This window comes from Canis lupus, chromosome 11, assembly GCF_003254725.2.
Source record: "Canis lupus dingo isolate Sandy chromosome 11, ASM325472v2, whole genome shotgun sequence".
In the NCBI taxonomy this organism is placed as follows: domain Eukaryota; kingdom Metazoa; phylum Chordata; class Mammalia; order Carnivora; family Canidae; genus Canis; species Canis lupus.
In genome coordinates, this window is record NC_064253.1 from 55855520 (window position 1) to 55880135 (window position 24616).

The 24616-nt window shown below is 49.8% G+C and overlaps 2 long non-coding RNA genes across 2 annotated transcripts; one reads left to right on the plus strand and one right to left on the minus strand.

The window, feature by feature from the left end:
* Window positions 1-1332: 1332 nt before the first annotated feature.
* Window positions 1333-12810, minus strand: LOC118350292 (uncharacterized). Its single transcript, XR_004803797.2, has 2 exons — window positions 12640-12810; window positions 1333-5469 (listed from the first exon to the last, which is right to left on the minus strand). It is a non-coding gene; the product is annotated as an uncharacterized LOC118350292 (long non-coding RNA).
* A 35-nt stretch (window positions 12811-12845) lies between these two features.
* Window positions 12846-23655, plus strand: LOC112650241 (uncharacterized). Its single transcript, XR_003130053.3, has 4 exons — window positions 12846-12981; window positions 16448-16534; window positions 20804-20863; window positions 23291-23655. It is a non-coding gene; the product is annotated as an uncharacterized LOC112650241 (long non-coding RNA).
* The last annotated feature ends 961 nt before the right edge of the window (window positions 23656-24616 follow it).

The window sequence follows — 24616 nt, forward strand, 5'->3', positions numbered from 1 at the left end:
GTGTGGAGAAAGGAGAGCAGTCAGGTGGCTGGCGTAATTATCCTGGTGGGATTAGATGAGCCTGAGCTACAGGGGTGGCTGTGGGGAGGGGGAGGAGGGAGCAGGTTGTGCATGCTTGTCTGCTTGGCACTCACGAGGGTTGGGCCTGTGCCCTGTGAGCAGCAGACCGGGAGTATTTTTAGAAACCCCATCACAGCAGCCACTTGACTTGGTGGCTGCCTCACTGTCACAGTGTCCCATGGCTCTATGTGGAGCGCCCACCCTGGGTCAACCCCCAGTGCTGTGAGTCACACAGCATAGTAGTGTGCTACTGCCCCCAGTTGGGAATCACACTCAGCAGTGGCTTGAGGTGATGAACAAGAACATGGCAAGGGGCCCCAGGTGTCCCTGAAGAATCCTCCCCTGGCAAATGCAATTACGTGGCTCCTGAAGAAATGGGTGCTGTGGTCCTGCACCCCAAGGAAGAGATGTTTACTCTCTAGATCAGAATCATGGCAGGGCTCCCAGTCACTGTAGCCCCCTTTATAATTTCAAGGCCTCAATATTAAAAAGGATCCCTCTCCTGCCCCATGCCCCATGGGAGGCTTGAACCTTTCTTCTTCTTTCTTCTTCTTCTTCTTCTTCTTCTTCTTCTTCTTCTTCTTCTTCTTCTTCTTCTTCTTCTTCTTCTTCTTCTTCTTCTTCTTTTCTTCTTCTTCTTCTTCCTCTTCCTCTTCCTCTTCTTCTTCTTTTTGTTAAATATTTTATTTATTTATTCGTGAGAAACGCACAGAGAGGCAGATACCTAGGCAGAGGGAGAGGCAGGCTCCCTGCGGGGATCCTGATGAGGGACTTGATCCCAGGACCCCGGAATCATGACCTGAGCCAAAGGCAGATGCCCAACCAGTGAGCCATCCAGGTGCCCCTTCCCAACACAAGCTCAGCTCCCTTTGTGCTTCTCTGCAGTTGCCTCTCTGGGCCCATCCACCATCATCGCTCAGCTGCCTGTGCCAGGCACCTCCTTCCTCCATCTGCTCCACGTCCTGCTATCTGTTCAGCTCTGCAGCCAGGGGTCAGGCACTCTCCACAGCTGTGGCCTTGACAAAGTGGCTGGAAGCCTCAGGAGAAGGAGCAACATCAAACATTACTGGGGAGGCATGGAACCGTGGTCACAAGAGAGAGCTGCTGGGTCATGCGGGTGGGGGAAGGACTCAGGTGTGGCTGGGACTGAGAGGTTGATGGGGCAGGCCAGGGTGGGCGGTGCTGACCGGACATGGGTGGCCTGAGACCAGGCAGGATTTGACTATTTTATTAAACGTTGACCTTGGTTCCTTTCCTTGGGCTTGTGGGGTGTGTGGAGATGAGGCAGGGGGAGGTGCTAGGTTCTTCCATTTTTTTTTTTCTGTATCACTGGGGAGATGGCAATGGTTTGGAAATGTAGGAAATCGGTTTTCCATGAGCTTATGAACTATTGGGGTGGAAGATTGTCATGTTATAAACTTAAACCACAGACAAGCAGGCCTTGAACAAGCTGTTACAATCAACAGAGTTGATGATTAAGAGTGTATAGCATGTGACCTGGCATGGCTGTGATGCTGTCCCCGAGAACAGCGACATTTCAGGTCAGCAGTATTTGGGGGTTCTACTTGGAGACAACGACCCCTCAGCTGACCGGTGCTGTCCTCGTCCAGTGATTTAGTGGTCAGACTTGCTCAGCTGAAGGGGAGCAGGGTCATGACAAGGCACCTGTGCCCATCTGCCAGTTCAGATGAAGGGCTGAATCACAGGGTCAGTAAAGCCTCCTGGCCAGGGGACATGAGCCGAGCAGCTGTCCCCGACATGCTGGCCAGGAGAGGTCCTCTTACCAAGGCGACCAGGTCACCACGGGGAGGGTGAGTCCCCTGTGGTCAGAGGGGGTATGAGTGGCAGGGCTATGGTCAGAGGGAGGCAGGGAGCCTGTTCAGCCATGAATCCAGAAAGCTGGAAAGGAGGCCTTTAGGCCGGGATGGAGGACAGCCTGGCACTCTCTGTGGCCAGAGGGGTGGGTGCTTGGTGCACACATGGGGACAGCTGGGAGAAGGGACTGGAACCCAGTGTGTGGCAGTTAAGTAATTCCTAGACTGCGGAACATCTCCTGAGCTTCATCTTCCTCTTTTGTAGAATGCATAAAATGAGATGAGGGGTGCAAATTCCCCATAAGTGGAATGGTTTTATATAAATCTGGGGCATTATTTGCCCCAGAAATTTTTGCATTTAATATTTTTATCAGCAAGTTGGAGGAAGGAACCGATCCAGGCTTCTCAGATGGGTACAGAAAATAAAGCTGGGGAGAGTGGCTGAGACAGGTAAGGGAGACCTTGAATGGCAGGATCTGCATCCCTTGGTTTCTCTCCCCTGACCGCCCCCTCTGTGTGACCCTCAGAAAACCCAGTGCCCCTGAAGGAGCTCCACTCTTTGGGATATGGCCACCACCTCTCTCTAGCTCAGGGTTTCCCAATCTTGGCACTATTGCCATCGTGAACTAGATCACTCCTTGCTGTGGGGGCTGCCCTGAGCGTTGTAGGATGTTTAGCAGTATCTCTGGCCTTCACCCACTAGATGCCAGTGGCGCCACCCCTCCTCCCCCTGTGACAACCAAACGTCCCTGGGGGACAAAATCACCCTGGTTGAAACCACTCCATTACCCTCAATCCTTGCACATCCCCGCGTACATCAGATGTGGCTCTGGTCACACCAAAGTACACGTGGCTCCTTAAATAAAGCTTCTCCACATCCTTCCCACACCTTTGCATACACAGATCCCTCCCTCCATCATCCCTTCCCACTCCTGCCTTTGGAGCTTCATAAAATCCAGCTCATCTTTGAAAACTCATCTTAACTATGTCTCCTTTGAGGACACTGTCCTTGAGGCTCCCGGACAGCTCGTGGACTCACAGCATAGTTCTTCTGGAGCCCTGGCTACACGGATGTTCACGTTTTTTTTGGCTTGTGATTGTCTCTCCCATTGGACTGTAAACTTCATGAGGGCAAATCCTGGATCTCGTTCATCTTTGCTCCCTAGTGCCTGGTACATGGCCTGGCACAGCGTGGGACTGGGCAAATCCTAGCTGAGTAATCTCATTTAATGCCTTGCTACTTGCTGGCCACAGGATGTAGAATGCTGCAGTCCAAATGGGAACAGTTTCTGGATCTTAACAAAGCAGAGTCTAGTAGTGCATCCTCAGGCAGCACAACACAACCTTCCTCATCTCTTATGCAGAGAAAAACCAACTTATTATTGTTTTAATCTCCAGGATGCTAGAGAGGTTTGGGGGAGTTGCCTCCTGTGACTCTACCCTTAAGAAGACACTGGCGTGGCTGCAGGAGGTAGCACTTTCCCTTTGAAAGATGCTGAGGATAGATGCCAAGCCCCGCCAAACTTTTCTCCTTGCTTCCCTCCAAAGCAGGGGACTCCATCTCATCTTTCTTAAATGCAAATTTGATCCCTCCTGTCCAAGAGCTAAGCCCCGCCCTGCGGCTCCCAGCACCCTGGGCTGCGGGACTTTCTCCAGCTCTCCCCTCTGCATTGTCAAAACGGAAACAGACTGCGCAGAAGGAACGCGTTTGGTGCTGAGACCAGAGCCAGGGCAACAAGCGGCAGATCCAGACAATCTGCTCCGCTCCTCCCAAGGAGAGAGGAAAGGTTTTTATTCCTTTGCTGACAACCAAGTCAGCGATAGGAAAATCTCTGGGTGACCAAAGCTAAGCAAAGCAAGAGACGCACACCCTACGTTGGTGCGCCTTGAAAATTAAAGAGCCTCTGGCTTTAAGTGGCCAGGCTTCACTGTGTGTGTGTGTGTGTGTGTGTGTTGGGGGTGGGGGTGATGTGTATTACTAAAAGCAAAGTCCTGGACCATCTTGATATAAAAGCCATCAAGTGCCCCTTCCACCCAGGAGGGGACTGCATTGATGATTCTCCTCCCCACTTGCACACTCCCGTGACAGGGACCTCTCATGACCCTAGCCAATGTTGGCTAGCTCTAAGAGAAAGCTTTTGGTCACTCTGATGGTTCAGCCTTTTGTTCTAAGTCCAATTCTTTGTTCCACCTGGAGTTTGGTCAATGCTTCTTCCCCAGGAAAGATGTTCAGGGGCAACTCCTTTACCGCCCAGATCTGTTCTCCTGGAGGAACAGGCCCAGTTCTGTCCGCTGTCCTCTGCGTGGTGCAGTTTCGTCACCTCTCTTCCCGACCACATTTTTCTTGTTACCACGGTGGGTCACACAATACCCCAGTTTTCTGCAGTTCTCAGAGCGTGTTATTTGGGATGACAAGTTTTCTAGAGGGCTGAGGTGGTACCTCCTTAGCAACAAACTTTGGAAAAGCATGACAGCAAGAGTTGGAGCAGACAGGATACAGGTGCCTCTTAGAGTGAGCACAGCCCTGCCAACTCGCTCTTCGATGTTTCTCTGATGAAGTCCCTCTGACTTCACTGCTTGCCAGTTCTTCCATTGCCTCCCAGCTCCTCTGTGCATCGCCCCCTCCAACCCCACTGGACATCCTGTGCCATCTCCGAAGGTTACCGGGGCCAAGGAGAGGCAGCCACAAGGAGTCAGATCACATAGGGCTGTGAGAAGCGCCTTCCAGTGGTTGTGCAGTTCAGACCTGGGAGGGGTGACACCCACTGGGAGCAAGCTCTCCATCTGAAGCAGAGGCACATGGCGGGGTTGTTCCTGAGGGGCCTCTACTCACTGGTCCGCTAAGGTTTGGACGAGGGGCCTCATAGTCTCTTTCAGCCCTATGATTTGTGCTGTGGACAAAGAATCCACGGTGGCGTTGAATGTGAAATGAGGGCTCCTGGGTGTCCTTGTGACAGTGGGAGGAGAGGGATAGAAAGCCAGTCCCTTCAGTTAAATATCTGTGGGGCAAGATGGAGCAGGTCTCAGCCCCAGGTTATGGCTGAGGTGGGCTCTTTGAGAAGAGGGACCTGCACACACAGTGTGGTGACAAACAAAAAGAAGGAGGCCGTGAGTCTGTCCCCAGTGTTTAGAGGAATAAGGCACAGGGGTTTGAATGTTTCTGGGTCAGTTCTTCTTCTGGCCCTCTCTATGGGGCTGGGAGGTTCCTAACTGGTCCAGGAGGATGCACTGTTCTGAAAAGTACAGGGGTGGAGTCTGGGACAAATTTGGTGTCCAAATTGCTGGACACCAGAGAGGCCACTGGGCTTATCATAAATGTGAGATGTCAGTGGTTTTCATGGGATTTTGGAACTCAGACTTTCATGCTCTTCCAGTCCAGACTCTGTCATCCAGCCTCTGCCACAGCACCCCAATGTTTGATTAAAGGAGGTGATCAATGGAAATTATCTGCCCCTGGCAGGTGGATAAATGTCTTCCTTCCCTTTTCTTCCTTTTGATGACAGGGAGCTCACTCACTCCATCTTTGGGTGGCTTTGACCTGTAATCTGTTTAGCTGGGTGCTCCATAGGACGTCTTCTTGTTAATCTTGTGTTATCTGGGGGAATCAGAAGTTATTTATTACTATTGGTTATGATAATGCTCATAGCAACTTCTTAATAAGTACTACCTTGTGCCAGACAGGAGGTTAAATAGTTTATAAACGAAACACAGATGTCTGGCTTATGGAAACTCCAAATCTCGCCAGGTCTCAGCTGGAAGAGCCAGAGGCCATTTAATCTAGCCTTCATGTTCCAGAGTGTGACATCTTAAGCCAGCAACACAAGGTCTCTCATGGGTAGGTGAAAACAGTCTCCTTAAAGAAGGCCATAGTTACAAAGATTCTTGGACATCTCAGTCTTCCTCCGAGTTTTCCAAGAAGCCAGTCCTGTAGTTAAGGTCTGTGGCTCCCCCGCCAGGGTCACCCAGAGAGCCTCCTTAGAACAGCCTGCCCATCCAATGCAAAGAGAATGGGCCAAAGACAGGTATTCTCCAGGGAAAGTGGAAGGCCTTCCCTGGCCACCGAGGACAGCAGGAAGAGGCAATGACAGTGTCGAGTCAGGTTCCCTAGAGGCAGAGCCTGAGATAAAGTACCTGTGGCTTATTGAGGGAGGGTCTTTAAAGAAAAATCAGCAAGGGAGGGAGTGGGGAAGCAGGAGAAGGAGAAGGAAAGAGATGAGCACAGAGATGTGGTTGAGGGTAAGGCTACCATATAAAATAGAGGATGTCCAATTACATCTGAATTTCAGATAAACAACAAGTAATTTTATTTTTTTTTTTACTACAAGTATGTTCTAAATATGGCGTGGATGTACTTATACTAAAAATATATGCTTTGTTTATCTGAAATGTGAATTTAACTGGATATCCTGGATTTTTATTTCCTAAATCTGGCTATCCAATCAAGGCTGACCAACTGGCTCCAACTACCCAGCATTGAAAGGTTTCTGAGACCTGGGACCTTCAGTGCTAAACCGGCTAGACAGCCTGGGATGGGAGGGCCCCCTGAGTTGGGGCCTCAGGTAAAGCCTGATCTTGGCCCGATCCTTGGGGAGGGAGTGGAAAGCAGGATGGACCCTGGAGCCTAAAACATGCTACAGAGTTGTCCCTCTGAAGGGAGGGGCCTGCATCCCCCTGGTGTCACTTGGTCATTGCCCTGCTGAGTGGGCTTGGGAGTAGGTATAGGAGAAAGCTGTAACCTCCTGGAGAGGCAGCTGGTTCCTGAAGGCAATTCTTCCAGGAAATGGGGCAGCTGTGAGGCAACAACAGGCAAACAGAGGGTGTGGACATAGGCCCCTCACAAGAGGACTGACTAGCTTGGGTACCACAGATTCTATTGCATTAACTAGGGCTCTCAGGCTGAGAGCTCTGCTCCATTCTCCAGAAGAAGGGGAGAGACGAAGCTTGACTCCAGTCCCGTTGATCAGCTGAGCACCTCCCCTGTTCTAGGCTGGGCACACAGACCTGCCCTGCCCTGCTCGGCCTGAGATGTGCTGCCCTGTTCTCCTAGGAGCTGCTGAAAGCCCAGAGAAGGGGCTCTCGTTATTCCAAACTGGGAGAGAGGACCAGAACAGATTTCACAGAGGGAATAATAGTTGCCCCAGACCTTGAAAAAGGGTGGGAATTTGCCAAGGGTCCCGGGGTGGGCAGGTCAAGTGGTGGTGGTGGGAAAGGTGTGGCCAGAGGCTTGAAGGTCACACCTTCCAGGGTCACGGAGGCCAGGTGTAGAGGTGTGGCAATGTAAAGAGGTCTTAACCTCAAGTCCACCAAGAAGCAACCATCGGGGATTTTAATTCCTTTTCTGCAAACCCCTCCTGAAGTTGGGTGAGCACAAGGCAGGTTTTGTCTGAGCTGACAAGACATCTGGTCCGTGCAAAGGGCTGGATGATTTATGATCTGACCCAAGCTAATGCTTTGGAAAAGTGCTGGCGGCCCTACTGACCTGGAGATGCCTGGGCACCTGGGGAACGTCCCAGCTCCTGGCGGGGGAGGCCCTGCCACCCGGCCCTGGCCCAGATCCAGGGGGAAGACAAGCTTCCTTCTCGCCTTTCCAGTATATCCTGAAACCAGAAGCCCCATGACACTGGCTCCTCTGTCACTGTTCTGGGATTTCGGTACTGGCCCAGGCAGGACACTCACACTGCTGAGAAGTCTGAGAAGCTGCTGGCACAAAGTGCAGGGAGGGTCAGCCGGGGAGAGCGATGGGACCCATCCCAGATCAGTGTCCCCATTTCTGAGCTGAACTTGGCCCAGCACTGGTAGAGCTCAGCACCTGAGGCTTCCACTGGCTCTGCAATTTTTTTTCAGCCCTTTGCAGAGAGACACAGGCCTATAAGCCCTTCTTTCAACCCCTTACTTGCTGTGTGACCTTGAACACATCACTTGGCTTTGTGGAGCCCTTTTTCACATCTCTACTAATGTTTAAAACATCAGCATTTGTAACTAATGGTCTTGTGGCATTTGCTAGCTTTCAAAGCGGTGCACTCATGTAAATTCTCTCGTTTGAACTTCTCTGCAGGTTGTGAAGCAGGTGAGTAGGTGAGGTGGTCTTAGGATCTCCATTTTGAGGGAGAAGAAATTAACTATTAGCAATGTGACTTGCCCTAATGTTAGAGTTGTTAGGCTTCTGGGCTTGGGTCTCCTGACTTGCAGGACACCAAGTAGATAAATAATCTCTTATCGGAGTCTCCAGAAAATGCTCGAGCCGGACAGAGTCAGCAATTTTAAAGTCTTGATGATGGCGACCCAGGGAGCATTTGGTTTGCATGGGTTTTCTGACACCATGGAAGTTGGGCTAAGGAGGGCAGGTGTCCTACAATGGGCTCCGTATTCTGTTCTGTTATCATCTGATGTGAATTCAAATGTCAAGACTCTTTGCTCTTAGAAAAACAACAAAAATATTTCCCTCTTGAGCCATAATCCAAATTGATTGTTGGAGGGATAAAATAAGATTTGACCACATGGTTTCTCTGGAACACTTGAGAATCTACGAGGTCTTTGCAGGGGGCCCTGGGCTGGGGTCCTTTTAGATTCCAATGTGTTTGTATTTCAGATCAGTCACTGCTCAGTATCTGAAGAAGGAGGGTTCTGAGGTGGGAAAGGTCTCTTCTAGCTGGGGTGGAGGGTGAGGAGGGAAGCAGAACCAGGGGCAGAAAGTAATAAAAGCAGCTTTAACGAAGACTCTTTATTTTTTTCACAGAGGTGAGAAGGAAGCAGTAGGTGTGAGACTTGGGGGCCAGCATAAGTCCCAGCTCAGTCACTTCCCAGCTAATTGAATTCAGAGCAGCTTCCAGATCTCTCTGGACCGGGTCTCCTCACCTGTAACCCTGGTGGTGCAGGCAGGGCCAGCCCCTAGCATCCTTGTCAGGGTCAGGGCTGGACCACAGCAGGCACTGAGTACGTGCTAATTCCACGGACTTCTCCCCCCTTCCCACAAGTGGATGGTGCCTCTGGAAAGTACGAAATTTCTTTCATCAAAATAAACAAAAATTCTGTCTTTTTAGAAAAATCTGATAAAATTAACTTGTAAGCTGAAACAAGGTTCTGCATGAAGGAGGAAGCGGTTGGCTTGCTCTGACCTGGCTAGCTCCCTCCCCCCAAGACACACACAGGCAGATCTGGAACGCCACGGAGAAGGAAGGCCAGTCTGTGTCCCCGAGTCCTGCCCAGGGCAGTTGGGAGCCACGACGGAGCCCACGGAGCCCGGGCACTGGGGTCGGTGCTTGCCCCCGCCGCAGGCACCCAGGAAGTCCACAGGCCCGGGACTGAGCGTCCCCAGGAAAACTCTGGAAACACAGCCTGCCAAAGACCTCTCGCGTCCTGGTTTCCTCTTGGGGCAAGAAAGGAAGGAAAGGAAGGAGAAAGGAAGGAGACAGGAGAAACGAAAGCGAAATGATGGAGGGAAGGAGGGAAGGAAAGAAACCTGGTGCAAGTGTGAAATCAAAATAATAGACTCAGGATGGTGAGATGCATGTGAACGGAGTGTGACGCTGGCAACCCCCACAAATAGACCTTCTGTTAAAAATAGCCTTTGTCTAAATGTGGAAAGGGTGTAAATATAGTAGCGGTTTCGGCTTACTATGGAGCCGCCCCAGCTCCAAGTAACAGAGGCTTATTATAGGACCGTGCGTCAGCAGCAGGGGAGGGGCGGGCGGCAGACATCCCCGAGGGCGGGCGGCGGAGGGGGCGGTACAGTACCGCGGGGGGCGGCCCCCCACGGCCCCAGCGCTCCAGGCCCGGAGGGGAGGGAGCAGGGAGGGGAGGGGAGGGGAGGGGAGGGGAGGGGAGGGGAGGGAGGAGGGGAGGGGGAGGGGAGGGAGGAGGAGGGGAGGGAGGAAGGAAGGAAGGAAGGGAGGAGGGAAGGGGGGAGGGAGGGAGGAGGGAAGGCAAGAGGAGGGAGGGAGGGAGGAGGGAAGAGAGGGAGGGAGGAGGGAGGGGAGGAAGAGAGGGAGGGAGGAGGGAGGGGAGGAAAGGAGGAAGGGAGGAAGAGAGAGAGGGAGGAGGGAGGGGAGGGAGGAGGGAAGGGAGGGAGGGAGGAAGGGAGGGAGGGAGGAAGGAAGGGAGGAAGAGAGGGAGGGAGGAGGGAGGGGAGGGAAGGGAGGGAGGGAGGAAGGAAGGGAGGAAGGAAGGAAAGAAGGGAGAGAGGGAGGAGGAGGGAAAGGAGGGAGGGAGGAGGAGGGAAGGGAGGGAGGGAGGGAGGAAGGGAAGAAGGAAGGAAGGAAAGAAGGAAAGAAGGAAGGGAGGGAGGGAGGAAGGAAAGAAGGAAGGAAGGATGGAAGGAAGGAAGGAAAGAAGGAAGGGAGGAAAGGAGGGGAGGGAGGAGGGAAAGGAGGAAGGAGGGAAGGGAGGGAGGGAAGGAGGGAGGGAGGAAGGAAGGGAAGAAGGAAGGAAGAGAAGGAAGGAAGGACAGAAGGACAGAAGGAAGGAAAGAAGGAAGGGAAGGAGGGAGGAAGGGAGGGAGGGAGAGAAGAAGGAAGGAAGGAAGGACAGAAGGATAGAAGGAAGGAAAGAAGGAAGGGAGGAAGGGAGGAAGGACGGAAGGAAGGGAAGAAGGAAGGGAGGGAGGGAAGAAGGAAGGACAGAAGGAAGGAAGGACAGAAGGACAGAAGGAAGGAAGGACAGAAGGAAGGAAACAAGGAAGGGAGGGAGGGAGAGAGGAAGGAAGGAAGGAAGGAATCGAGCGCCAAAAAGAATCTGGGGAGAGTGCCTTGGGAAGCCCCTTGCCCTCATCTGGGGTGTCACCAGCCAGTGCGTTCACTGTCCTGCAGGCTGGTGCTCCTGGCACCCCAGGGACTTTGTAAAGGAACCTCCTGGGGACGCCCGACTGCTGACAGACTGGTTCCCCGCAGACCTGAGCGCAGGGGACAGAGCCCCTAGAGACCCGTGGGAAGTGCCAGGAAGGACTTTGATTCAAGTCTCTAAGAAAAAGGCTTCATGGCTTAGTAGGTGTGTGGCCGAGGTGGCCGTGGCTGAGCGTGGGCGTGGCCGGGGTGCTGCTTCCCTGGTCGGAGACTCGACCCGGGGCATAGAGCAGTTCCGTGGGAAGCTCATGGCTCTCCGTTCTCTTGATGCAGGTGGTCAAGCGTTGCCTGCCCGCGTGGGTGCTAAGACCTCGAGGGTGTCTCCCACCCGACCCCGCGAGGCCCCTCGTTGTCCTCTTGGTCTGTCACCCTCTAGCCCAGGTCATATCTCCTCCGTGCTCTGCACATGTCCGTGTATGTATCACAGGTACGCACAGACAGCCCACCCCAACACGCACATGTCAACACACCAAGGTTCAGTCAGAGGTCTGAGGCCCATTTCTAGCAACAGCCCTCATACCCCTTGCTTCATCCTTCCCCTGGCCCCTTGCTCCACTGGCCCTACTCTAGCACTCTGGAAGCTTTCCATCCCTAACCTTGACCTTGCTCTTTGGACCTAAGGTGGGCCAGGCTCCTCTGGGAGGAATCATCATCTTCTTCTCAGGGGCTTGCTGTCTGATTGTGCCCCCTCCGGCTCTGCTGGGCCTGGGTGACTGCCCCACTGACTTAGCTCTTACCCCAGGACTGATGCCCTTATCACTGCTCACCTACACCCCTACTAGAGACTGGTCCCATCTTGCCAGCCTCCCCCAGCATCATCCAAACTGCCCTGGAAACCATCCCCAAAATGCAGGCCCAGTGGTGTCACTGCCCCACTCGAAATGCCAGCAATGGCTCCCCAAGACCTATAGGACAAAGTCCAAACCGTGTGAGGCTCTGACCTGTCTCCCGTCTGCTTTTCCAGCTATGTCTCTTGCTATCCTGTATTATGTACTCAACCCACAGGCCGTGGAGATGAGCTCTTGTCCATTGGGCATATCCCCCATTCACGCCTCTGTCAGGGATCAGGCTGTTTCCTTAGGCTGATGTGCTTTACCAAATCTCTGCCCATCAAAATCCTACCCACCCTTCGAATTCCCAGCTCCAAAAAGGCCGTCTACCTCTTCTGAGAAGCCTTCTGGGACCTCTCTTCCCACAACCACCATGTCCTTTTTCATCCTACCCCAAATCCCAAGTCACTTTTGTATATTTAAATGGAAAACGAATCAAGAGGCCCAGTAGCATGTCTACCTAGATGAGGTGTCCTCCCGTGTGCTCCAACAGAGACTTTGTGTCCCTCTCTCCAAATGCCTATCACTGTGTTGGAGTTGCCTGTTTAACCATTGGTCTCCCTCCACTGGACTATGACTCTCACCGGGCAGTGTCTGGAGGCCTTGTTCAGGCCATATCCCCAGGGCCTAGTACAGGGCCTGGTTTCACCGCATAACACTGTAGGGCTCTCTACTTCTGCTACAGACAGAATGTGCCCCAACCCCCGCACTGTCCCCAGTTTGTATGTCAAAACCCTAAATCCCTAACGTGTTGGTATTTGGAGATGGAGCCTTTGGGAGGTAATGAGATCATGAGGGTAGAGCCCACAGGATGGGGTCAGGGCTTTTCTGAGAAGAGGCAGGAGAGAGCTCCCTCTCTCTCTGCCATGTGAGGACACAGCAAGAAGACCACAAAACTGGAAGGAGGTTCTCACCAGAACCCGATTATACCAGTACTCTGATCTTAGGCTTCCAGCCCCCAGACTGTGAGAAGTAAATGTCTGCTATTTAAGCCGTGCAATCTATGGTATTGGTGTAGCAACCCAAGCTGACGGAGAAAACTTGGTCACCGACAAACTGAGTGCTCCCCCGATACCGGGCCTTCGTTACAGCACTCACCCACTTCCAGCCATGCTCTGGAAGCCTGCCCAGAAGCCTGCGAGGTTGACTCCAGCTGTCATTTGGGCCCATAAGGATGTCCTAGAAAGCACTTTTGCCACCTCTCTGTGTTAACAGCTCAAAATCTCCAGGCACTTTTGGTTACCAGGACCCTTATGAGCATACAATGGTTTTCCTTCTCAAAATTCTTTTTTTTTTTTTTTTTTTTTTTTTTTTAAAGGAGGTTTGAATGGCAGTCAGGACTGGCAAAAGTTGGACTTTCATTGTGAGCTGAGGAAGGAGGCTGGGGAAGGAAATGGGAAGAAAGTGGATATGCTGATAGGCAGGCTGGTGCTTCTCCAGGTAAGTCTACCTGCCCTGGCCCCAAGCAGTCCCCTGGGTTTAGCTGGGCCTGCAGGCTCCCAGGATACAGCAGAACTAACAGCCTGGAACACCAAGTATCTGGGCAGATCAGATCGTCTGCCTAGAGGGGAGCAATACAGCAGGAAGAGCCCAGCTCCAGTCTCTGTTCTACCCCCTTCCTAACAGAGTAAACTAGTCCAAGCTTCCTGACATCCCAGAGCCTCAGTTCTTCATCTGTGAGGTGGGGATCAATCAGACAAGAACCAAAGTCAAAGTCAAATATGATTGTTAATCTACTTACCTGTGCTCAGTAGATGGTCATTGAGACTGGTTATAAACAGATTTCTATCGGCGAGCATCTCATACTGCCAGGAAATAAGCAAAGACCATTCAGAAAAATGAAGTGTCTTTGTTTTTTTCAGTAAACACCTCCCCATCAGAACAAAACAAGCCTGCAAGGCATGCTGAAAAACTTGCCATGATAGCAAGGGTTTGGAGGAAGGATAAGAAAAGAGATCTCCTGTAGGATTATACTAGAAGAACCAGAACCTCAAATTTCTTAAATGCTCCAAAATTTGTGCTATGGCCTATTATATAGAAATTCTTACAGCTAAGATCCAATATATATTTTCCAGATGACACACACTAGTAGAATCAAATTGTGTGTGTGTGTGGGGGGGGGGGGGGCAGTGATTTTGGAACTATGTCCGTCTGTCAGTCATCTATTTATGAACAATCTATACTTCTCCCTTCTTTGTCTTCATTTTTCTTATATATGCACATATACGTGGTTTCGTGCAACAAATGGTCATATGACTAGGGGTGAGGGTGTAGTGGAGAGACAAGAGCTCAGATTTTGAAGAGACATATTCCTGGAACAATCCATGGCTCTGCCTTGTATTATCCAAGTGGCATGTCAGAGAAAACCTTTAGGCTGAAAAGAAGATGATACCTGGACACATATCTACTTATCTACCTCAAAGATGGTTGTGAAGATGAGAGACACTGTGTGTAAAATGCTTAGCAGAGTGCTAACCATATCACTGTATAAATTCACACACATACACATAAATATAAATGCTTATCCACATATGCAAATATAGTCATTCATATGCATGCACACTGATACGTAAGCATGCATACCTACACGTGTGTGCATTCAAGTACAGATAGAGACACAGGGTGTGTGCAGCGCTGCTATATGATCTAATCGAGAGGTGGGAACATAGTGTTTCCCCCAGAGTAGGGGTCCTGACACGTCACTGAGCTTGACTTCCTATAATATTCGGGGTGAGGAGACTGTGGGTAGGTGGTACGAGGCTCCTGGAGTAGAGGTGTGGGCCTGAGACCAAGCACCTGATGTGGGTGGCCAAGTGGAAGATGTCAGAACATCTTCCTGCAAATACAACTGGCAGACACAGAGCCAAACTGACCGAAGGCCCCAGGTGCTCTGCACTCATATTTGTGTTGAGGCCACACTTTCTATGGGGTGCTCCCAGTCAGTTGGTGACTGAGTATGGCAGAGAGGCTAGGTTGTAAGAGACAGGGGCTTCTCTGACAGGTGACTTTGACTGGAAGACTCCCTCCTGGCCTTGCTGACCCTTCCTGGGGCTCCTAGAAGCCTGGGACACTTCTGCCCAACATTCCTTCCCTCCCTCTTGCAGTTGGGTCAGACTTGCATGTGGTGTGATGGCTTTTCCAGCCTCTCCCCACCTCTCCCAGGTCCCTCCTCATTTTCTCTCAGGTGTTTCCCAAGTAAAACCCTTGTGTTTTTAATTCTGCCCTGGTGTGTGCTTCTGGCACCACAGGGGAGCATGGAATCCCAGGTCACAGAGGAGCCTTGGGTTCAGAAGTCCCAGGAGCCCAGAAGGGAGAGCACAGACTGGGTTCCCTGATCATGCATGCCCAACCTCCTTTCATTTGCACAACCACACAGCCAGGCGACACTAGTTAGCGCCCCTGTAAGGTTAGGACACTGACGTCTGGGAAGTTCTATGACTTACCCAAGGCCACAAGATCAGAAAGTAGCGCAGCCTGGTTGGGAACGCAGGTTTCCTGACCCCCACATCTCTGCTTTTTTTTTTTTTTTCTCTGTGCTGCCCATTGAGCATCTTCCTAAAAGCTTCCAGAAGCATGATGTCCTATCCTCAATTTCCCCTGTGATGAAGCAGAGTGAATTCATCACCTGCATTTCACAAATGACAAGCTGAGACTCAGAGAGGTGAGGTTAGTTGCCCAGGGCCGCTAGGCGAGCAAGTGACAGGGCAGGAATTATGACCCCAGTCTCCTGTCTCCCAGCCCAGGGCCACACATCTTGTGTCCCTCCTCCAAGCCACTTTGGTCCCTGCACAAAATCTGGGAGTTGCCCACTCTGCCTGCCACTCCCCACAAATTCTCATTTCCCCTCTCCTCCTGGAAGCACAAGTCCCAGATTGATGGACAGCTTGGCTGTACCAGGTACGCAGCAGCCTCGGGTCCGGCCCGGGCGTGTGGGGAAAAGCTCCTGCTCCCACCATTGGAAACCCGCCCGCTGAGCCTCCTTCCTTCTTGCTTAAAAGTGCTCTAGAGTTTCTGTGCTCACAATGCATCTCTTTGGAAGTCTGCCCTCCCAGGGTTGCCATGGTGACTATTTTGGTACTGCATGCTAGAAAAAGCCGAGGCACCTGCTGGTCACACCACCAAAACTTGTCTCTCTGAAAAATCAGCAGATGGCATTTGTCAGAAATTCCTACTTCTTGATTAATTTGGGAAAAAGAAGAGTGTGTGGTAGCACTGATATCCTTTAACCTGGACTGGCTGTTTTGGTCTTTTGGGGAAGATGTGAAATCGCTGTGCGCAAAGCCCAGGCACTTCCTCCGAAGTGGCGGGTCATCTAGTTTTCCCAGAGAGGCTAAAAAGTTTCATGGTTTTAATTCCAGCAGATGAAAACAAGAGGAAGACCATGATGTTGCTTTCATATTAAGAGGGGTTGGGATTTCAAGGCCAGTTCTAGAAAGGCCCATCCCTCACTTCTGGTGACCTCCACGAATTCTCAAACATGACACAGGCTGGGGCCGGCTTTTAATTTGTACGAAGGGAAAGAATTTGGAGTTTATTCCAGATCCCAGCTCTGCCATCTATTGATAGTGTGACCTGAGACCAGTCTCGGCCCATCCAAACCTCAGTTTGTCCATCTGTAACACAGTCATGATAATAGTGTTGATCTCACAGGACTGTAATGAGGATTATAAGAGCTGGTTACCATCCTCATCCTCATTATTCACGAGAATTAAATTTAGGCACAGAGGGATTGACCAATCTGTACGTTCGTGTGGTTTTTACACACAACTATGCTCATGAAAATCAATTAACTGGACTGTGTAAGCAGTGATATGACCATTAAAGCAACATTTAAAAATCCCCCCAAACTTCTGGGTGCCCATGGTATAATGTGTCTCTAACTTGATATCTTGTTCTGCTTTTCTAGGAACCTATTGCCTCCATTTCCCAGATCCTGGTTTTCACACAGCCTTTTCAGTTTGCCATCTGATTTGTTCCCAGTGTAACTATGACGGTGGGTGTGAGCCGGTTCCCCAGGCACATGGTGACTACCACCTCCTAAGGAGAACTGGTTGTGTCGTTTTCCACCCTTCTTCTGCCTTGGTTCTCTGTGGAGAGTGAGCCTTGGGTTTGCACCTACTCAGTGTGATTCTACAATGAGGCCTAGTAAATCAGTCCCTCTGCCCACCCCCCGCCCTCGGGGCCTGGACTGTCGCTGCTAATCAACCACTGCGCTCTTCCCACGGCCCCCTCCCCCCCCAACCTGGGAAGCTTCCTGAACACCGTGCTGAAGCCAGTCACTGCTGATTCATCAGCACAGCAAAGCAGGAAAGCTGATGCTAATCCCAGTTCTGCCTTGAACTAGCTGTGTGAACTTGGACGGATCATTTCCTTCTCTGAAGCTCAGTTTCCATATCTGAAATGGGAAAGGGAAGGAAGGAAGGAAGGAAGGAAGGAAGGAAGGAAGGAAGGAAGGAAGGAAGGAAGGAATTAAGAAAGAATAATCTTTAATTCCTTCTAGTTCTAAAAGTGTCCCTACCCTCAGCATCCGCCCTACCCCCTCCATGTACGCACACTCTCCCACCAGGTGGGCTTCCCACACCCAAAGCAGGCTCTGTTCTGTTCCTCTCCTGGGGCTTGTCCAAATGATCAGATTTTATCAAACATCCTGGGGTGGTTACGCACTAAATAAAACACTCTCAGATGCTCAGAATGATCAAATCACAGCATTTCTGAGCTGAAAGTCACCCCAGCGCACAGTAAACTGAATCCTCCACGTTAAAGATGAGGAAACTAGAACAAGAGAGATTTGGCGACTTCCCCGCAGGGACCACCCCATTAGCAAGTGGAGCTGGTCTCCCTCGGGGGAGCCAGAGGCTCTGAGATCTGGGCCGTCCCTCAGTCACATGACCTGGGCTCCACAATCAGATGTGCCTGTGGAAACATTCAGCTCAGAAGTGGAACAGGCGGTAGAGGGGTCGCCTGGCGCCCTCCCTTTGACCAGAGGAGCAGAGGAGGCCTGCAGCCTGGGTGGTATCAGAGCCTGAGGTTCTGGGGCGCGGTGCTCACTGTGTTCGGTGAAAGCTGTGGTGTCCATGACCAGGAGTTTTGCTGGTGGGAGGAGGAGGGTGGTGTCTTTGAAAGTGTAATCTCACTTCGTGGTTTGGGCATCTTCCTGGCTGGCTACCTTTGTGTTGCACTCTTTGGCTGTCCTGGAGAGTCTGTGAACTCTAAATATTCTTTAATAAATTCTCTTCTTACTGAAATGAGCTAGGGTGGGTTCTGTTGTTTATACCAAGAGTCCTGACTGGCACACCAACCCTTGAAAGGAAAGGAAATTCTAAATATAAATGCCACTTCACAGACACTTGTTAATCCTCTCTCTTCTCCTCCGCCCTCCTGCCTTTCCTCTGTCATGCCTGTCAAACTCATCAAGGCAGTGCATCATTGAAGCATTGTGGGACCTGAGAAGAGGGATATGTTGGATCTAATATTCCTACAAAGTGACACTGATTGTTTGAAAACGCTTACACAGAGGCACTGCTCCTCAATGGGGAGGAGGAAGAGTCACAAGGATTTGTGAAGACTGCCCAGGGTGGCGGTCAAGGAGGGCACAGATGTCCCTATAACTCTTCATTTCCCATCTGCCCTGTTCTGGAGTTTAACATAATAGCAAGAATAATGTTGGAGCATTTTTCACTGCTTCATGTATGAATTCGAATTAGAGTTGCTTCCTAGCTTGACCATCCTGCTCTTTCCCCAGATCCCTCCTTGGAAAGCTTTGCCAGTTGCAAGATATACCTGCAGGTCCACTTGCTTGAAAGGACCTTTCATGCAATGATAAAGCAATTACAGATAATCCTACCAAACACAAAAGGGCAGAAGGGGAAATAAAGAACAGCATAGCAAAGGGGAGGCTGTGAACATCCGGAGTGAGTTCTCCTTACCCAAACTCTTCAAATGGCAGTTGTTCATACGCTCTTTTGGCCAGGAATCCTGACAGGCTGGTGATGGTAGTGTATGGAGCACGGACTCAGATCTGAGTTCAAGTGCCAACTCTGAAACCCGTCAAGATGAATGACCTTGAGCTCCCTGGGTAAATACTTCATCCTCTCTGAGCCTTGGTTTCCTTTATTCTCTATACAGAATATATTTACAGTCTACACTGCATTTTCACTGTTTGTGATAGTTGTGGTCTATAAAGTCACTGGGAATGCAGCATTAACAAATATGGAACTGCAACTCCTAGGGGAACACAGGGCTGGGTTCCAGGGAGCCTCTGGTCGCAACACTTCTATCAACCATAAAACATGACCTTGTTTGGGTGTTTCTGCTTAAAGACATCTTATTTAATATTATTGTGGATTCATTCACATTGAACTCCTGGCCAATAGCACTCTAAGTCCTGGCTGCATGAAGCTCCACTAACGCACATTTTCTCTAGAAGGCACATCACAACTTCTTGCACGCTATGCTTGGGGACATTTTAAACAGCAAAATCACTAACAACAATAACAAAAAGCACAAAAATGTGAAAAACAGGGCATTAAATAGACCACAATAGGACACTTGTTTACATTATGAGAACTGAAACAAGACGGCAAAGCTTCACCTTGTTTGACCTTCTCTGGGAATGTGTACAACAGGCAACCCAAATTATTCATTGCTCTGCTCCTGTCTGCAAATAACAATAAAGGGCTGTGAGTGTTAATTTGGGGGTTACAAATAAATGCTAATGAGTAAGCAAATTTACATATACGGAATCTGTGAATGATAAGGATTGACTATACTGTACGTCAATTTATACATCGTTACCTCACTTCACATAGTTTTTCTCAGGACCAAATGCATAGGAGAATGCATCGCAAACCATGAGGCACAGTATAAGCGAATGTGATGGTTACATAACACATGTGCCTGGAAGATCCTGGCTCGTTTTTCAAGCGTTACCTTTTCCCGGGAAGTCTTGTATTAAAGGCAAGGACCCCAATACAAACTAGAATGAGTTCTTGAGTCACCTGGTGGGGAGGAGGGAAAAGAAGGTCAAGAGGAAAACCCAGCTGTCTCATTCAACTTCTCACTTTTTCCAGTAACCTAGGTGCAAGGGCGCACATAGTCAAGTGGCAAAGTCAGGACTTGCATCTCTGATTCAGGATCTCTGACTCCGGAATTAGCAGCCTTAGCCTCTAGAATTTACTAGTAACACGTTTCATTACTTTATCATCAAAACAAAAGTATACCACCTAAAAATTCCTGGAGAGAACTCATAGACCTTTGAGGATACATCTCTGCACCCCTACTCCTTGCTGCCATTACAGAAACATGGATTTACTGGAGTCCTTTGGAAGTGTTCTAAAGGCTGTAAGCCCCCTTTCCTGCTCCCTTCACAATAGCACCCCACTGGTGACATGGTAGTTTCAAGATGGCAACTGCATGGGATGAAAACCTCCTGCATGGGATCGTGTAAGCTGAGAATGAGCTGGCTCCATGGAGGATTAAGGATGGACATGCGGGCTAGGAACTGACTAAGCACCAGCAGAGAATACTGAAGAGCTCCTATGATGGGGACACTCCCTTATGGCCTCACCTCAACTCATTTTCTCTCTGCTGCCTATGCCCTTATGGGGATAGGGGTTCCCTGAACAGAGGCAATATTTCCTGCAACTAGTAACCTAAGGAACTCATTCATTCTCTAAAATTTACCCAACAGGGTAAATCCCAGGATTTGTATAAATGGTGGGGTGTGCTGACATTAGTATTAGGATATAGTCATATCCTATTTACTTTAGGAGAGATAGTCAGGCCCAGTGGTCGAGAATATGTATACTGTGCCTCAGTTTCCTCCTGTGCGAAATGGAAAAATCTTAGTACTTACCTCATGAGTTGCTATGAAATGAAATAGGTTAATACATGTAAAGTTTTGGGTCAGTTGCGTAGCGTGTAACAAGCTCTCACTAAATATTAGCTGTTGTTAAGTGACCTACTCTAAGAGAGAGAGAGAGAGAGGAGAGAGCTGTGCCAGTAACTATATAAGCCATTTCTTTCAAAGTGCATATGCTTCTGATAGAAGGTGGGATTTTGAAGTATCATATTGATTAGGTGTGGACTTCACCTTGTGAACTTACCTGAGAAATTAGCCCCTGTAAGAGTAGCCTGTCATATTGGTAGCAACAGTAAGTACTTACTGAGCCAGGATGTATCAGGCCACAGTGCTAAGTGTTTTGCATGTGTTATTTAATCTAATTCACACAATAATCAGTACTATTTTTGTTTCCATTTTCAGGGGAGGAAACTATAAAGCAGTAAAGCAATGTGTCCAACGTTACAGCTGACATGCGGCCAGGTGAGGAGGTGAACTTGGGTTTTGTAAGTGCAAATGCTGCGCCTTAGCCGATAAGCTATATTGTCCTTGAGAGCTCACAGCCTCCTGGGGAAGCTGGCAGTTTGAAACAAATAATCACAGTAGGTTGGAAAAGTGCCGGAAGAGGTAGTATGGTGAGTCAGCTCTTCACAAACCTGTTCTCTTCCCTCCACTCTCTTGTTGGTGCCTAGATGGCAGGGACCAGATCTTACCCATCTTGGTTCGCCTTGCACCAGTGAGGTGCTCGGTAAATATTTGCTGATTTCGTTCGATTTGAATGAGATATAATGACTCTTTCAGATGGCTAATGATTTCTCTAGTGTGGATTACAAGCCCTAAGGGTATGTTATTGTTTCTGAAGTTGGAGCCAGAACTGACAGTCTCTGTTTAAGGATGTAAGAATGCTCAAAATAAGAATGATGTTTGTTGCAGGCAAATTTGCTAGATGTGGGTTCCTTTGGTTTCTGGGTCACTTACAGCTGGCTACCTTGGACTCTTATACATTCCAAAAAGCTCCTGGCTGTTCTGTTTCCCTGAGTCATGAATTGAAGATGCAAAATAAGAAGACAGATCTTATCTTTGCAATGAAAACCCCACACACTACATTTCGTCTGTAATAGCTCGCTCTGCGCCGATCTGACCCCTCCCCCAACTCTATGATCCTCCTGCCACTCAGGGGAAGGGAGATCATCACCATTCATTCCATCTTTGGGAAGTTCTAAGCCCCAGGAAGGGTCCTATTACTCAGTGAAAGCTGCCTGCCTAGAGCTTCCTCCCACTCGTTCTGGCTCCCCCATCCTGGGGCCATGCGAAGCCCCACCAGCTTCCTTTGCCTCGAGACAATCTCTTGCTATAGCTGTCAAGACATATGGCCAGTTCTGCACAATAAGTAAGCATCAGTGGGGAACTGCTGTGAGTAGGGACACAAGAGAGATGAGCCTCTTTCTCCTTGCACAAGACCCTGATGTACAGACTGGATTCACGTGGCAAGAAGCAGAACCAGGAGGACAGGCCATTGGAGAAGGCCTTAAAAAAGGATATTGGCCCAAGGTTAGGATACTTGAGGTTGAAGCACATTATTCCATTTATCATGAAAGCAGAGGTGCCAACATCTCTGCTCACAGGGAGGAGATGTGACAAGGTCAAAGTGGCACATAGCCTAAATATGCTGGGTGACCAAGAAACACCAGTCCAGAAAGTCATGACAACCTATTTACATTTTTACTGAGGTCTCTTTGAGTGGTAAAACGGAAAGATTTCATTGAGTGAATCCTAGCAAATATCCTCTTCCCCTGTGCATCTATCTCTCCAAAGTTGGCCATGGTTTGATTGCTGTATACTTTCTCCCAGGTAGAAGTTCCTTTCTTCCTTTTCTCTCCTCTCAAACCTGTAATCCAACTTCTCTGATGGGGAGGATGGCCAGCAAAAGAAAGCCAAACTCTTGATTCCCTGTATCCTTTCTTATTCCCACCTTTAACTGAGTTCTTCACATTTACTCCATTCTTCCAAGAGTTGTTTAAAAAGTTTTCAAAAGCATATATGATGCATGTTTCAATGGGAAGAGACTGAGCTTGTAGAGCAGTATTTACTCCTCGAAGCAAGTTAGCAATTTTGTCTCCTCCTACTTCTCAGTTCACACTGTAGGAGCCTGTAGGGGCTTGGGGTAGGGAGGGTGGGGGAGAGGGAGCGCACACAACCAAGCCCGGGTTCAAATTCAACCCCACCATTTGCTGCCAAAATAATCCTAGGCAAGTCATTTAACTTCCCCGAGCCTCAGTCTATCATCTGTAAAATGGGATGACATACCTACCAAGGCTTTGAAAAGATTAAATGTAAGGCATGTAGTATGTGCCTGGAAACAATATATCCTTTCCATAGCAAGTCACATCTAGTCAGAAACACTGTGCTGGGGCCCAGGGGAGGTGATCACATGCTCCAGGCTGAGTCTGTTCCCTGGAAAAATTTATGGGGTAGTAGGGGAGAAAAGAGGGGTACAGCAGTTCATGTAACAGAAAGTAGAGCATGCTGTGGGGGCCATGCAGGGCTGTGTGAGGCAGGCAGAGCCCAGAAGGCCCCGGGAAAGGTGGAGTGTGAATGGCTTATGGATGGATGGTCAGGTTTGGCCATAAAGGGAAACAGAGGAAAGGAAAGCATGGTATCTGTCCTGGGAAAGACAACTGGAGCACTGGAAAGCGGATGGAAAGTAGGTGGGTTGTCTGAATAAGGACGACTTTCTTGTCTCGGAGCTGGAGCTTCCAACAGGCCCTCCAAATGAAGTTTTGTACAGGTTCACAAGCAAACACTAGTCCAGAAAGCTTTAATGCTGTCTCCCACTCCCTCAAGACCATGTGGGGAGAGAGAGAAGGATTGCAAGGCAGGAGGGGGTGTCACTGTTTCTCACCGTTCTAGGTAGGTTTGGTGTCAATGACTCCAGTGGAAGATGGAAACATTCTGATGGCCTGGAACCCAGGGAGACGAGGTCCCTCTGCGTCCTCTCACTTGCCTGGAAGCAGGAGCAGGTGTGCAGCTCATCACTTCAGGCCTCTTGGATGGATGGTCATCAGCTCTTCTCATTTCCGAGGCTGACCGGGCATAGCTCTTTTGTTCAGTCATTGGCCACTCAGGCTTAGACTGTTTAGTCAAGAGTGACCGTGAGTTCTTTAACCGTGCGTAACTATTACCTGTCACACTATTACCATTTCTAGCATAGCATTGGCTCCTACATATAAACTGCTGATGGCATCTGTCATCTTTGTATTTAAGGCATATCTGCTTCAACCACTTTGGGATAGTGTTATCTGTTAATGGTCTCCAGGTCCCCCCAAAAGATTTTTCTCCAGGGCTCTTACCAAGATTTTGGAAGCCAGGTTCAGGCAGCTGGAGGGTCTTTCTGTGGGTTCAAGAGAAGGTCTGTGAGATGTAGGATGGGATCCTGGAAGAGGACAGCAGTGGCAGAAAGGCCACTGGGAAGAGGCCTGGGGCATACCATAATGACTCAGAGGAAAAGCAAGGGTTGGACCAGGCATGAGACAGAGGAGAGGATAGACTCAAGAAACAAAGTCAAGGGCAGACCATGACTCTAAAGAAGTGAGATGGTGCCAGCCACAGTTAGGGAGAAGGTGGATTGCCTCCTCCATGTCAGTGAGATAAGGGAGTTCCCTTCCAGTGTGTTGTATTTTCTCCGTGCAAGAGGAGAGCTCATTCTCTGGAGGTAGGATGCTGGGTTAGAGGTGGAAAGAGATGCCTGAGAGGCTTGGGCAGGGGGCACAGAGGCCATAAGGGCAGGAGTGGGCATTCAGAACTCTAGCAGGAGTGGCTCTGTCTCTTCACACCCTCTGCTCCCCATATCTCCCCATTGAAGACAAGTGCTAAGGACCAATTACCAACTGGACAACTGGAGACTCCTTGCCCTGGGGTCTTGAGGAGGCATAACCAATTGAAGTGATCATGGCCCTCTGAAAACTGGCAAGTTGGCCTCAGGAGACTGTTGAAAAATGATGGATGTGAAATGCCCAGTGGAGGAGCAGGCATGTGCTCAATGTCAATTCAGTATTTCCTTCCTTTTCCCCATTTTTAAAGGCATTTCCAACCTCAGAATGTTCACGCTGGAATGGGTCATGTGATCAAATCCTCATATTTGCCACAGGGAAAAGAGGCAAGTAAATAGTGGGATGGTGGGTGCTCCAACAGAACAGGCAGGGTCATATGGGAACACTAGTGAAGGACACTTAATCC